Source organism: Equus caballus, chromosome 28, assembly GCF_041296265.1.
Source record: "Equus caballus isolate H_3958 breed thoroughbred chromosome 28, TB-T2T, whole genome shotgun sequence".
NCBI lineage: Eukaryota > Metazoa > Chordata > Mammalia > Perissodactyla > Equidae > Equus > Equus caballus.
Window position 1 is genome coordinate 24,495,079 of NC_091711.1, and position 11,804 is coordinate 24,506,882.

Consider the following 11,804-nt stretch of genomic DNA (forward strand, 5'->3'; position numbering starts at 1 on the left):
TATTTTTATGTTTATTAGCCAATTGTATTTTCTTCATGGATTGTTAAAAAATTTTTTGCCCAACTTTTAATAAGCTTTATTTTTGTGTTTTCTTATTTATTTGCATGAACATTTAATATATTGGGGATATTTTTCTTTTATACTTTTTGTTGCAAATATTCTTTCCTATTTGCTTTCAGTATCTAATTTTTTTAATGTCTCTCTGATTGACAAAAAGATTTTATTTTTCAAAGTTTTTATTTAAATGAAGTCAAAGCATCCATTTTTTCCCTTTTGTTGTTTCTTTTGCTGTGTTTATGCTTATAATATCCTTCCCAAAATCAAGATAAGATAAATAATCATACGTTTATTTAGTTACTGGTTTCATTTTGAACATCAAACGTTTTGATCCACCTGAAAAAAATTACTTTAGGGGGTGAAGAAGGATTTAACTTTATTATTTTTCCCTCCAAATTGTCCTCAGACAAATTACTGAATGACTCTGCCTTTGCCCATTGTATCTGATGCCACGAGATTCTATCTCCACTTACCCATGCAAAACCCTTCTCTTTATTTATATTTTTTACTTTCATCGCTCAATTCCACTCCCTTTTTTTATGCTCCATAGACACTCACCTTAATATGTTTGATATAGGTCCTTGAAGAGTATATGCATCCTTATAAAATATGTTTTGTTTGTTGTGTGTGTTTAAAACATACAGTCAGTGTAAAATCCCACAGATCATTCTGCTTTTTACTTGACCATTCTTGTTAGAGTTGTCTATTTTCTTCATCTTTTCAAATCATCCGTTGTTGGTTTATCAGTCTTCTCTATTTTATTTCTGTTCCTACATTTTATTTCTTTCCCTTATATTCATTTTTAAAACCACAAACTCTCTTCTTGGTACTACTTTGTATTTCACAATTTTTTTGACATAGTGCTTCCAATGCTATTCAATTCCAAGCATTTTTTAAGGCTCCTTATAATTTCTGCTTTAACCCAAGAATTACGTTAGTAGAACACATTTTAGTTTTCACTTATAAAGAATAATTTTTAATATCCTTTTGTTATTGATTTCTAATTTTACTAGAACATGATGGGTAAGATGTTAACAGTACTTTTTTAAGGTTGCCTTTGTGATAAAGTTTCATGAGTGTTCTGCCTGGAAAGAATATGTTTTCTCTATTTGTTCCATGTTTAAGTTTATTAATTGTTTCTTCAGATGATCCATACATTTGTGTGTGTGTGTGTGTGTGGTTTTTTGGTCTGCTTGACTTAGCAGTTTCTGATGAAGATGTGTGAAATATCCAAAGACAATCGTACCTTCTGTTTCTCCCCCCAGTTCTGCCAGCTGTTGTTTAATTCAGTAGAGAGACGTTTACAGTCATGTTTCATTGAACTCAGTCCCTTTATCTAATGCATAATGTCCCTCTTTGTCCTTTGTGCTTTTTGGTCTTGAATTCCGATTTGTCTGACAACAAATATGTCTAACCAATTTACTTTCCTTTATTTTGCAGCTCCTTCTATATTTCTCTTTTTTCAACAGTTTTTTCAAAAAAAAGATCTTTGTATGATCAACGTTTTTTTTTTTTAAAGATTTTATTTTTCCTTTTTCTCCCTAAAGTCCCCTGGTACATAGTTGTATATTTTTAGTTATGGGTCCTTCTGGTTGTGGCATATGGGATGCCGCCTCAACATGGCCTGACGAGTGGTGCCGTGTCCGCGCCCAGGATCTGAACCAGCGAAACCTTGGGCCGCCGAAGCGGAGCACAGGAACTTAACCACTCGTCCATGGGGCTGGCCCCTGTATGATCAACTTTCTGAATCTTTTTTCCTTTTTATTGTACACTCATATAGAAGAGATACTTTGGCTGTTTATAAATTTCAACATAATGCATCTAGGCGTTGTTTTCCCTTAATCTTGCCTGGCATTCTCTAAGAACTTTCAAACTGAGAAAAATTTCCTTAATCTGGTAAATTCTGTCATCCCTTCAAACATTTCCTGCCTTCTATTCTTTGTTCTCCTTCTGGGATTCCTTTTATAATGCACGTTGACATTTCGATGTCTACCCTCCTTATCTCTTAACTTTTCTTACATATTTTCCATCACTTTATCCCTTCTGGGTATTGACACAGCAGAGTTCTTTAAAATTGATCTCCCAGCTCAGCAATTTGTTCTTCAGGTGTATTTCCTGAATGATTTTGTTTCAACTATCACATTTTTTGTAACCAGGTTTTTCACTTGGTTCCTTATTCTGTTAGTTCTGATGTGTTACCAATATTGTCTCTTATTTTTTGAAGATTTTTATGCTTATTTGGCGTTAGTTATTTATCTACTCCATTAATTCTGTTTCTTTTCTTCTCGTTGTCTTTCTTTTATAGTGAAGCTCTTTCCTCTGGGTTTTCATTCCCCTGGGAGCATCCGTTTCAGTACCTGGCAATATGTATTAGGGAGCTGTCAGGCCTGGGGTTGTGGTGGGGTCAGGTCCTGGGAGGGGGTGGGGCTCCTCCCCCAGCGTGGAGAGCTCCTCCCAACCACCCCCAGTCCTGCAATGTGGGCTTCAGCAACCTTTGCTGTCTCCTGCCCATCATGCACAGAGCAGGTCACCTGTCCCTCCATTACTTCAGCCCTACACTCTAGGCTTCTCCAAGAGTTTTTCTCTCCTGGGGGTGGACAGGAGATCAGGAGGCAGTACCTGGTGCTCGGCCAGTCCACCTGTGCGTGTGGTTTTCTCCTCCTCACCCTGCCAGCTCCACGACCTCCCACCAGCGTGTTACCCTGCCAATCCTGGCACTGTGGGGCTGGTGCCGCTGTTTTTCTGTTTCTCTAGAGGCATTGGGCAGGCAAAAACCTACCTAAGGTATTGTGGAGAGAAAGAACACAACTCTTTAACAATCCCTGGCCAGGAGTCCAGGCCTCCTAGATTGTCTTCTCTTCCCCCAACTGGCCTCAGCCCCCAGGAGTCTCTCACAGTGGTCACGTGGGTTTCACAGAGCTGCAAACACCTCTTGTGTTGGGGCCCAAGACTGCTCGGAGCTCACCCTCTGCTGCTCATGGCCCGGGCCCCTTCCTGTTCCTCAAGGCATCAGACATGCTCCCTCCCAGGGTCTTTGCACTTTTTACTGTTGCTCCTCCGCCTGAAGGACTCTCCCACCTTCAGGGCTCCCTTCCTTGCTTCCTTCATATCTTGCTCAGTGAGGCCTTCCCTGAGCAGGTCCCTGCAGCACAGGCCTGGTAGTGTATCATCCTGCCAGGGCATAACACTCTCCAGATAACATGTAGAGTCATTTTGTTTGTTTGCTGCCTCCCCCAAACCCATTGAGATTTTGATTAGGATAGGGTGGGAGTATTAGGTATTTGATTAGAGTTGCATTAAACATGAATTGGGACATAATTAGCCATTTTACAATAGTGGTCAAGACTCTCTCATTGAATGAACATGCTGGTGTGTTAGTTTCCTGGGGCTGCCAGAGCAAAACACCACAAATCAAGGTGTTGGCAGGGCCATGCTCCCCTTGAAGGCTCTAGGAAAGGATCCTTCTTGCCTCTTCTAGCTTCAGGAGGTTGCCTATAATCCTTAGTGTTCCTTGACTTGTAGCTGCATCACTCCAATCTCTGCCTCCATCATCACATGGCCTTCTGAGCTCTGTGGGTGTCTGTATACAAATTTTCTGCTTACAAAGACACTCATCATGGGGTCAGGGCCCACCTAATCCAGTATGATTTCATTTTAGCAAAGGCCCTAGTTCCAAAGAAAATTACATTCATAGGTTTTGGGTGGACATGAATTTTGGGTGAAAGGCGACACTGTTCAACCCAGGACAGTAAGTCTCTCCCTTTTCATGTCTTTGCGGGCGTTGGGAAGGGCATATATCCATGTTTTTCTTAACCATCATATTTTCGAACTGGTAATTACTATGAAAGGAATGCTTTCTGGATAGTGGAGGTGGAAGACCCCACCAGACTTCTGATGAGCTCTCCTGTTAGTGGCCTTGAAATTCCCACCAGTGGAATCGGTAATAGGTTTTTACTAAAGACGGGGCCATTATCTCTATGTGGCAGGGGAATTGTCCTCTTCTGTTAGTAGATAACTATGTATTATTTGATTGGATAAATTGTCCTCTAGCTTGGCGCACAGAAGTGACTTTCTGGGCTTACCAGAAAGGACAAGGAAATTAGTTTTAATGTGAGCTAATAGGAGAGTTCAGCAGGAGGTAGGGCAGACCCAGGTGTATGGAATCAACATGTTAGGTGGTGAAGCTGGCAAGAGGGAGGAGAGATTCTGGGAGAAGGGACTGTCTTTATTTCAGTTTCTGTAGCCATTCATTCTGCCTCCAGGTAGAGAGGATAATGGGATGTTGAAAGTAGAGGCGAAAACAACTCTGATACTTGGCTATCAAGATCTGGGTAAGCATCATTTGTCATTGAGCCTCAGTGTTCTCATCTGGAAAATGGGAATATTACAGAATACCATAATACCAACCTCAGAATGTTGCTGTAAGAAGTTTATGAGATAATATATAGAGAGAGAGTTTCAAGGACTGTGCCTGGTCAACACAGGTGTTTTATAAATGTTAGCTCCTTCGTCCTGGATCATTTCCCTTTCCATTGGACAGTTAACATAGGGGAAGAGCACGAATGCTGTAATTTTCAGGGCATGTGAATGTCTTGACGTTTCGTTTACAATTCTTTTTCTGCTTATATCGCAACGATGTCTCTTTAAGTTATTGCAAGTCAGGAACACTATTTGCGATTAAATTGGTGCATGGGTATCTGAGATTCAAGGAAAGCCGGCCAAGGAAAATATGTGTCACTCTTTCACTCCCATTCCTCTGCACTTTAGCCCAAGCCTTTTCCTTTCCCAAACTGTCTCATTTGTCACGTGCCCTGGTCCTGGAGTGTACGCAAGTGGCCGGTAGAGGTAGCTCCCTTTGTAGAGAAACGTTTATAGCTTCTATTCCAAGAGTCACATGGTGAATTTTCATTATTTGTTCCTCTTGCTCTTTCATCCTTCTTTTGTACTTTTGCAAAACAGCTGCTCTTGTTAACTTTTCTCAGTACCCTGTGAACATTGGGAACTGTGCTGTTGTCAAAATCTTTGCAGCTGGCTCCTGGCTGGTATTTTGTAATCCATTCTGAAAAATTTAGTAGCCCCTAGTTTTTCATGTCAGTTGTGTTTCCCGTCTTAGAGATGATTGTGAGCGATGGTGGGGGCTTGGCTGGGCCATCTACTCCTTTTTTCACATGTCTTTATGAGGCATGGAATTCAGATGCTAAAGCTGATAGAAACCAACTATTTAATTCTTTTTTATTTGGTGTCATGACTTTCCTCAAAGACGCTATTATTTATTCCACTTCTAAGCATTGATTTGTCCTTGAAATTTGTGTGGTTTCTTCTTCTGATGTGTGTGGGTGTTTTCTAGGTTTTCTTTTTTTTTCTATTTCTTTGTGAATGATTCTTAAAGAGTTTGGACTTTTGAATGGGTACCAGACTTTTCAATTTCATGGACCAATAAAAAAGAAAACCAAAAAGTTGAGAGCTGAAATCACATTGCCAACATTTTATTTTGCCAGGAGTATATATTAAAAAAAATAATGATAATACCACTTTCTCTCATTATCATTTCATGAAAGGACATTTTAGCATCAAAGCAAGCAAGGAGGTAATCTCTCAATAAAGTACAGTCCTTTAAGTGGAATGCATTTAAAAAGAAAAACTTGCAACATTGTCCTTTTTCTCCTTTTGCCTGGGACCTGTGAAAATCTCTATAAAGACACGTGAGAAGCGCGCCCTTGGGGCACTATCCACACCGTCTTGCCAGTTCGCTTTGAGTGCTTTCTGTTATCTTCATTTTGTCCATGTGTTCCTACCTGGCACTTTCCTCTCCTCTAGCTGCATTCAAAAACCTTTCCCTCCCTCAAAGGCTTTACTGCCACACTGGAGAGCCTTGATCATCAATTCTGTTAGGCTGGATGTCAAAGAAGCTGGTGGTAGAGAAAGGCCAGCAGAGGCGGCAGCTGTTGGCTCTGAGGAAACCGAGCAGCTGTTCGCTGTCATTCCAGAGTCATCTCGTCATTTATTGTGCTCCAAAGTGGCTTTACATTTCTCCTCCATCCTGCTCTTCTCACCCACGTTAGGGGAACCCAAAGCCTTTCATCCTGGCGCCATGATTCAAAGTCTTTGCCATTTGTCTTCTTTCCTTCAGGGCTTTCTATAAGATTTTTCTATCATAGTCTGGAGTGTGTCCCAATGTCAAACACAAAATGTAGGCCTCCATAGAGCAAGGATTCCTACCCTTTTGGCTTTGATCTGATTTTCTTTCTGAATTCCGAGCACAGCCTCTGCAAAATTGGGAAGAAGATGAAGTGTCTGGCGTGCCTGGACTTTCCTCTCTGCACCCTTCACTTCATTTCCATCTCCCCTTCCTCCTGAGAGCTGGTGGCTTCCTGCTATCACTCCCTCTTCCTCCAGAGTACAAATAATCTGACAAAACCTCTCAAGTAAGAGGTTAGGAGTGTAATTTTCTCCCTCCCAGAGGTTCTTAGACACAATGAGGTGGAAAGAGAGCTCAGTTTTGGTGTCTGAAGGACATAATTCCAGCCCTAGCTGTACTTGTTGCTATGAGACTTGGGCAATTGATATAATATTTCTGAGACTCTGTTTCTTTATCAGCAAAATGAGAATGATGATCATGTCTATTCTACAGGCTTGATGTAAAAATTAAATGAGATTGTAAGGGGTCAAAATGCTTTGTAATCTGAAAAGTGTTTTGATCATTTATTAGTCTTTTCTTTGGGTTGTAAAAGGTGGAAACCTACGTGAGCTAGCTTGGGTAAGGATATTGGATTTGACCAATGAAGTTTCTTATAAGGCAAGACTGAGGGGTGTGGGAAACCAAGAGGTTCTCTCTCTTCATATAAAGCAGATCCTTCTAGGGTTCACCAATATCTGGTTCTATTCTCCTTTATAGACACAAAGTGAAGTAATATTTCCTAGGCCTCCTTGCATCTAGATGGAACTGTGGACTGAGTTCTGGACAATGGATTGTGGGAAGAAGTGATATATGCCTCTTCTAGGCCTGGTTACAAATGTCCCATGTGATTTTTCCTGCTCTCTCTCTTCAATACTGGGATGGGATGGGATGATGGCAGGGGCATCTTGAAACCACAAAATTGTGGGGCCATGAAATGAGATAAAAGAAGCCTGAGTCCCTGAGTCACCACTCAGAAAGAGCTCCATGGGAAAGTCGCCCAACCAGGAACGTTAGTGTTGGACTTTGTGTGAGCAAGAAATAAACTGGTATTGTGTTAAGCCAGCGAGATTTGGGATTGTTTCTTAGAGTAGTTAGTCTACTCTAGCGTGCCATATCTTGAGTCAGCTGCTCCCTCCCCCCTGCATCATTTATCTCTCTTGCTGCACACCAGCTTTCTCTGCCTTCTTATTCACCATGGTGGAAAATGGCCACCAGCAACAGCAGCCCAGTCAACCTCTCTTCCATTCAAGAGAACAGCTTGATTGCAATTTAAAACACTTAGTTCATATTTCAAATTCCTTTGAGAGAACTGGGTTAAGTCCAGCTGGTATTGGCTACCAATCCCTGAACCAATCAATATGTGATATCTATGAGGATAAGTGTGGGGGGACGCAATTTCCAGACAAGCTTGGCAGCCATTTCAAAATGTATTTACCACAGTGCTCTGTACTTGCTGTTAACATTTTTAAAAAAGGAACAAGGGAAGAGTGGAGACATACTTTCTTCTTATATTTCCCGAAAGGGTGAGTCTCCAAGGATGGCTTTGGCTCTTTAGTTGTCAGCTAACTTCTTGGGGTTGGGTAGCCTTTACCAATTGCTCTCAGACTATGTAGGTTTGATGCAACAGTATTGCCCAGCCAGTGTTGGGAGGCACTGGGTGAGGAGCTATATGTCTGGCCGGAGGCCACACCAGACATGATGACCACACTAATATCTGCAGTAGGTGAAGGGTGAGAATCATTATCTTGTGCGTTGGTACTTCATGAGTGATGCAGGGAAGTCCATAAGTGACCTTGGGATGCTGCTGCAATAGATGATAGAGAAGAATAGGAGTTAGAGTCTCCCAAAAGCACAGACTGAATATCACACAACAAAAAAGTAATCACAGAAATGTCTGCTTTTCCATGTAAGCAATTCTCCATATTACTGTCACATCCCACCACCTGAAAGAGAAAAGTCAAGATTTTGAGCCAGGTGTGCAAGGACCTTTGTGAGAGACTCTCCAGCCTGATCTCCCAGTGGGTCCTCTCACACACTGCATCCACGAGCTTCTAACCAGGTTGAACCATGAGCATCTCCCTGGAAGGACCATGTTCTCTACAGCCGTGGTTCTCAGTGTATGCTTCCCCCATCCCCTCAGCAGAAAGTAATCCCAGCTGATTTCAGCACTCGGCGCCAGCCCAGCTTCCAGGACTAGCACACCCACAGTTAGGGTTAGGCCATCTTTCCTTTGTCCTCTCTTATAACACCTAAATCTACTTTGATTTCTTAAATAGTATTTTTTCCCCTCTAATTGCAAAAATCAAAAAATGTTAATGCTACAAACTGGGAATTCCAAATAAGCACAAAAAAGAAAATAAAAATCTCATGTTATCCTGCCATGCAGAAGGAACAGATGTATAATAGGCACACATACACACAAACACACACACAAAACACACAACACACGTGCAGACACATATAATGTCCTAAAATTTTTTATTTCATACTTGCTTTTCTTTCTTAACAATATGTCACAAAGGATTTCCTACTCATCTACAAGACAGCTTTTAACAAATATGTGATAGCTTGTGGATGTCCTGTAACTTATTTAACCAAACATTTTTGGATGTTTATGATTGTTTCTAATTTTTCATTGTAGTAAATAATTTTGGGATGAATGGCCTTGGATATAAATCTTTGCATACTTCTCTGATTATTTCTTAGGATAAAGACCTACAAGGGGTATGCAAACAAGATCCAAAGGCAGAAAGCAAAGAGAGTTACTGTCTTGGGTCCCTTTCTCCGAAAGAGAAAAAGCTTCCCAGGAACCCCCCTCCCCAGAAGATTTCCCCTCACGTCTCATGGACAGAATTGCATCACACGCATATGCAGAAAACAGGTACTGCAACGGTAGCGAGACTATGTGATTGGCTTAGACCATCCAGATGTATCTTATTGCATCCAAGACCTCAAAAGCAAATAGCTTTCTGTTACCAAGGAAGATTTGGGAGTAGCCATTTTATAGGCACCAAGTTCCTTCCACATTTGCTACAGGATATTAACATGTTTAAAAGCCTTTTCTAATTTGACAGGTGACAAATAGTTCCTCATGGACATCTTTACTTATATTTCTTTGATTACTGATAAGTATGAACATTTGGTCAAATATTTATTGGTCATTTATTTCTTTTGTGATTTGATGAATTATATTATTTCATGTATCACACAAATATGCAAATTTTTAAAAAACGACCGTTTTATTTTCTGAATCCTACAGAGCCCAAGACAGGGTCTGCCCTATACAGTAGCTGGCCCAAAATAAAGGCTTGAATGCCTATCTATATATGTGCCTATGCATGGTTTAGTGTGTGTTTTGTAGTAATAGTAAGAATAGATGGGAAAATGGTTCATGGAGAAATTAACCTCTAGAGACTAGAAGTTGTGAGGTATAGACTTAAGGCAGCCTGGGAACAGAATAAGAGATTTTTCCGGAAAAAGTCAGGTTGTCATGTCCAAAACTCAGCTTTCTTTTCTATTACTTCAATGTATTTTCCGTTGGCTGGCTTTTGAATCAGTTTTACAAGGACCATTACAATGCCATCCTTGTTCGAGCTGAAAGAGATTTGATGGACGATGGAGAAAAAAAATTCATCACCTGGAGAAAAGAAGTAACCCAGATATTAATTATAGAATTGTTCACCTTGACAAGTGATCCTTATGTTAATAAGTCCTTGTGTAATTATCACCCAGTTTTATGAGAGTGAATTTGCAGTTAGGAGAAATTTTCATGGTCTCGCAGGCTAGAATTACAGAACTCTAGAGAGCAATGGCAAGAAATATCCGTCTATTCCTAAAAAGCTAATATGGTGAGTCATCCATTTGAATCCTTGGGTTTCTGGGGACTGAGTAAGTCAGGATAGGGGGACTCCTGAAAGTTTCTTTTTACAATGGGAGGCTTGAAAGTTTGTCTTACAAACCCAAGAGCTTGAAGTTCTAAATGAAGAAAGTACACAATTTTTTATTTCATGATTAAAAATTTAAAAAGGAATTTTTTGGTGTAGAGGCAAAAAAATAAGAGCCATCTTCAGTGGAGCCTTAAATAAGTGAACCAGATCTCCTTTTTTATGTGGTTATCTCTTGTTTATGTGTCCATCGTCCCAGTGTGAATCAGCATCATCTCCAAGATAATGCATAGTTATGCACCTTTTGGTCCATCAATAACCAACACTTGTTTATGTTGACATAATCAACCTTCATGTGGAAACAGTTATTTAGGTTTGTAATTACCGATAATGCTATTAAATTGATTTTCACAACAATTTATCTAAACCTAACTCTAATAGTTTATGGTTATGGTCAGCATTTTTTTTTTTTAACCATAGGGAATGGAATGCATCAAATCACTCTTTCTTCTTTGCTTTATTGGGATTTTGCAGTAATGGAACACTGAAATGACTTTTGCATGAAGGAGACGTGGACCGTTCAAGGGTTCTGTAATTGATTATGAAATTCTATAATTGATTGCAAAATTCTATAATCCTTTGTCATGTGGATATGAGAGCAATCAGTGACAAACTCATGAGAATTGAATGACAAAGTGTTCAATCACTTTATTTCCCCTGGAACTCAGATGCGTGAAGAGACATGGAAATGTGCTTGTAAGAACAAGGCCATACAATTCTGGCACCATTGCCCTCTCCCTGCCTCACCTAGACATGAGTCTCTGAGCATGAGTGGTGGTCCCCAGAGCCCTAGCCCCACCTTCCCACTTTGTAATAATGTTCAGAGGGAGAGCAATAAGCTTGGATTGATCTTATGGACTGAATGTTTGTGTCCCGGCAAATTCATATGTTGAAGCCCTAACTCCCAAGCGTGATGGTATTTGGAGAAGGGGCCTTTGGGAAGTAACTAAGGTTCCATTAGGCCATGAAGGTAGGGCCCTCGTAATGGAATTAGTCCCTTATAAGAAGAGGAGGAGGCATCGGAACTCTGTCTCTGCCACATGAAGAGGCAGCGAGAAGGCGGCCAGGAGACAGAGTTCTCACCAGCAACCAAATGGACCAGCCCCTCAATCTTGGACTTCCCAAACTCCAGAGCTGTGTGAAATAAATGTCTGTTGTTTAAGGCACCCGATCTATGATGTCTTGTTGTCTCAGCACAAGCTGACTGAGACAGCCTGAGATCTAGGCTCCCAAGGATTTGATAAACAAGTAGGATTTCTCAGGTGTATGGTCCCATGACTATACCTCTCTTCCAATTAATTTGTTTCCTCAGTTTTATTAACAACCATATCACACTTCATCAGCAATTATGCAATATGCAATTTGGCTTCATTATTTTATTGAATAAGTATTTATTAAGCATATGCTAACGTAGCCACTGTGGCTTAAGCTTTGAATAGGCTACAAAGACGATTAAGTGCCAGTCACAGCAATTTGAGAATCTAATAGTTTACACCTGAGATATAAATAAATCCCTTACCATAGGGAACTGAACTAGGCACTGTGGGAACCCAGGGAGTGAGACTTCCAGGGGATTCCAGGAAGGTTGCCAAGAGGGGTGACGTTTGCATTTTACTAAGTAATAA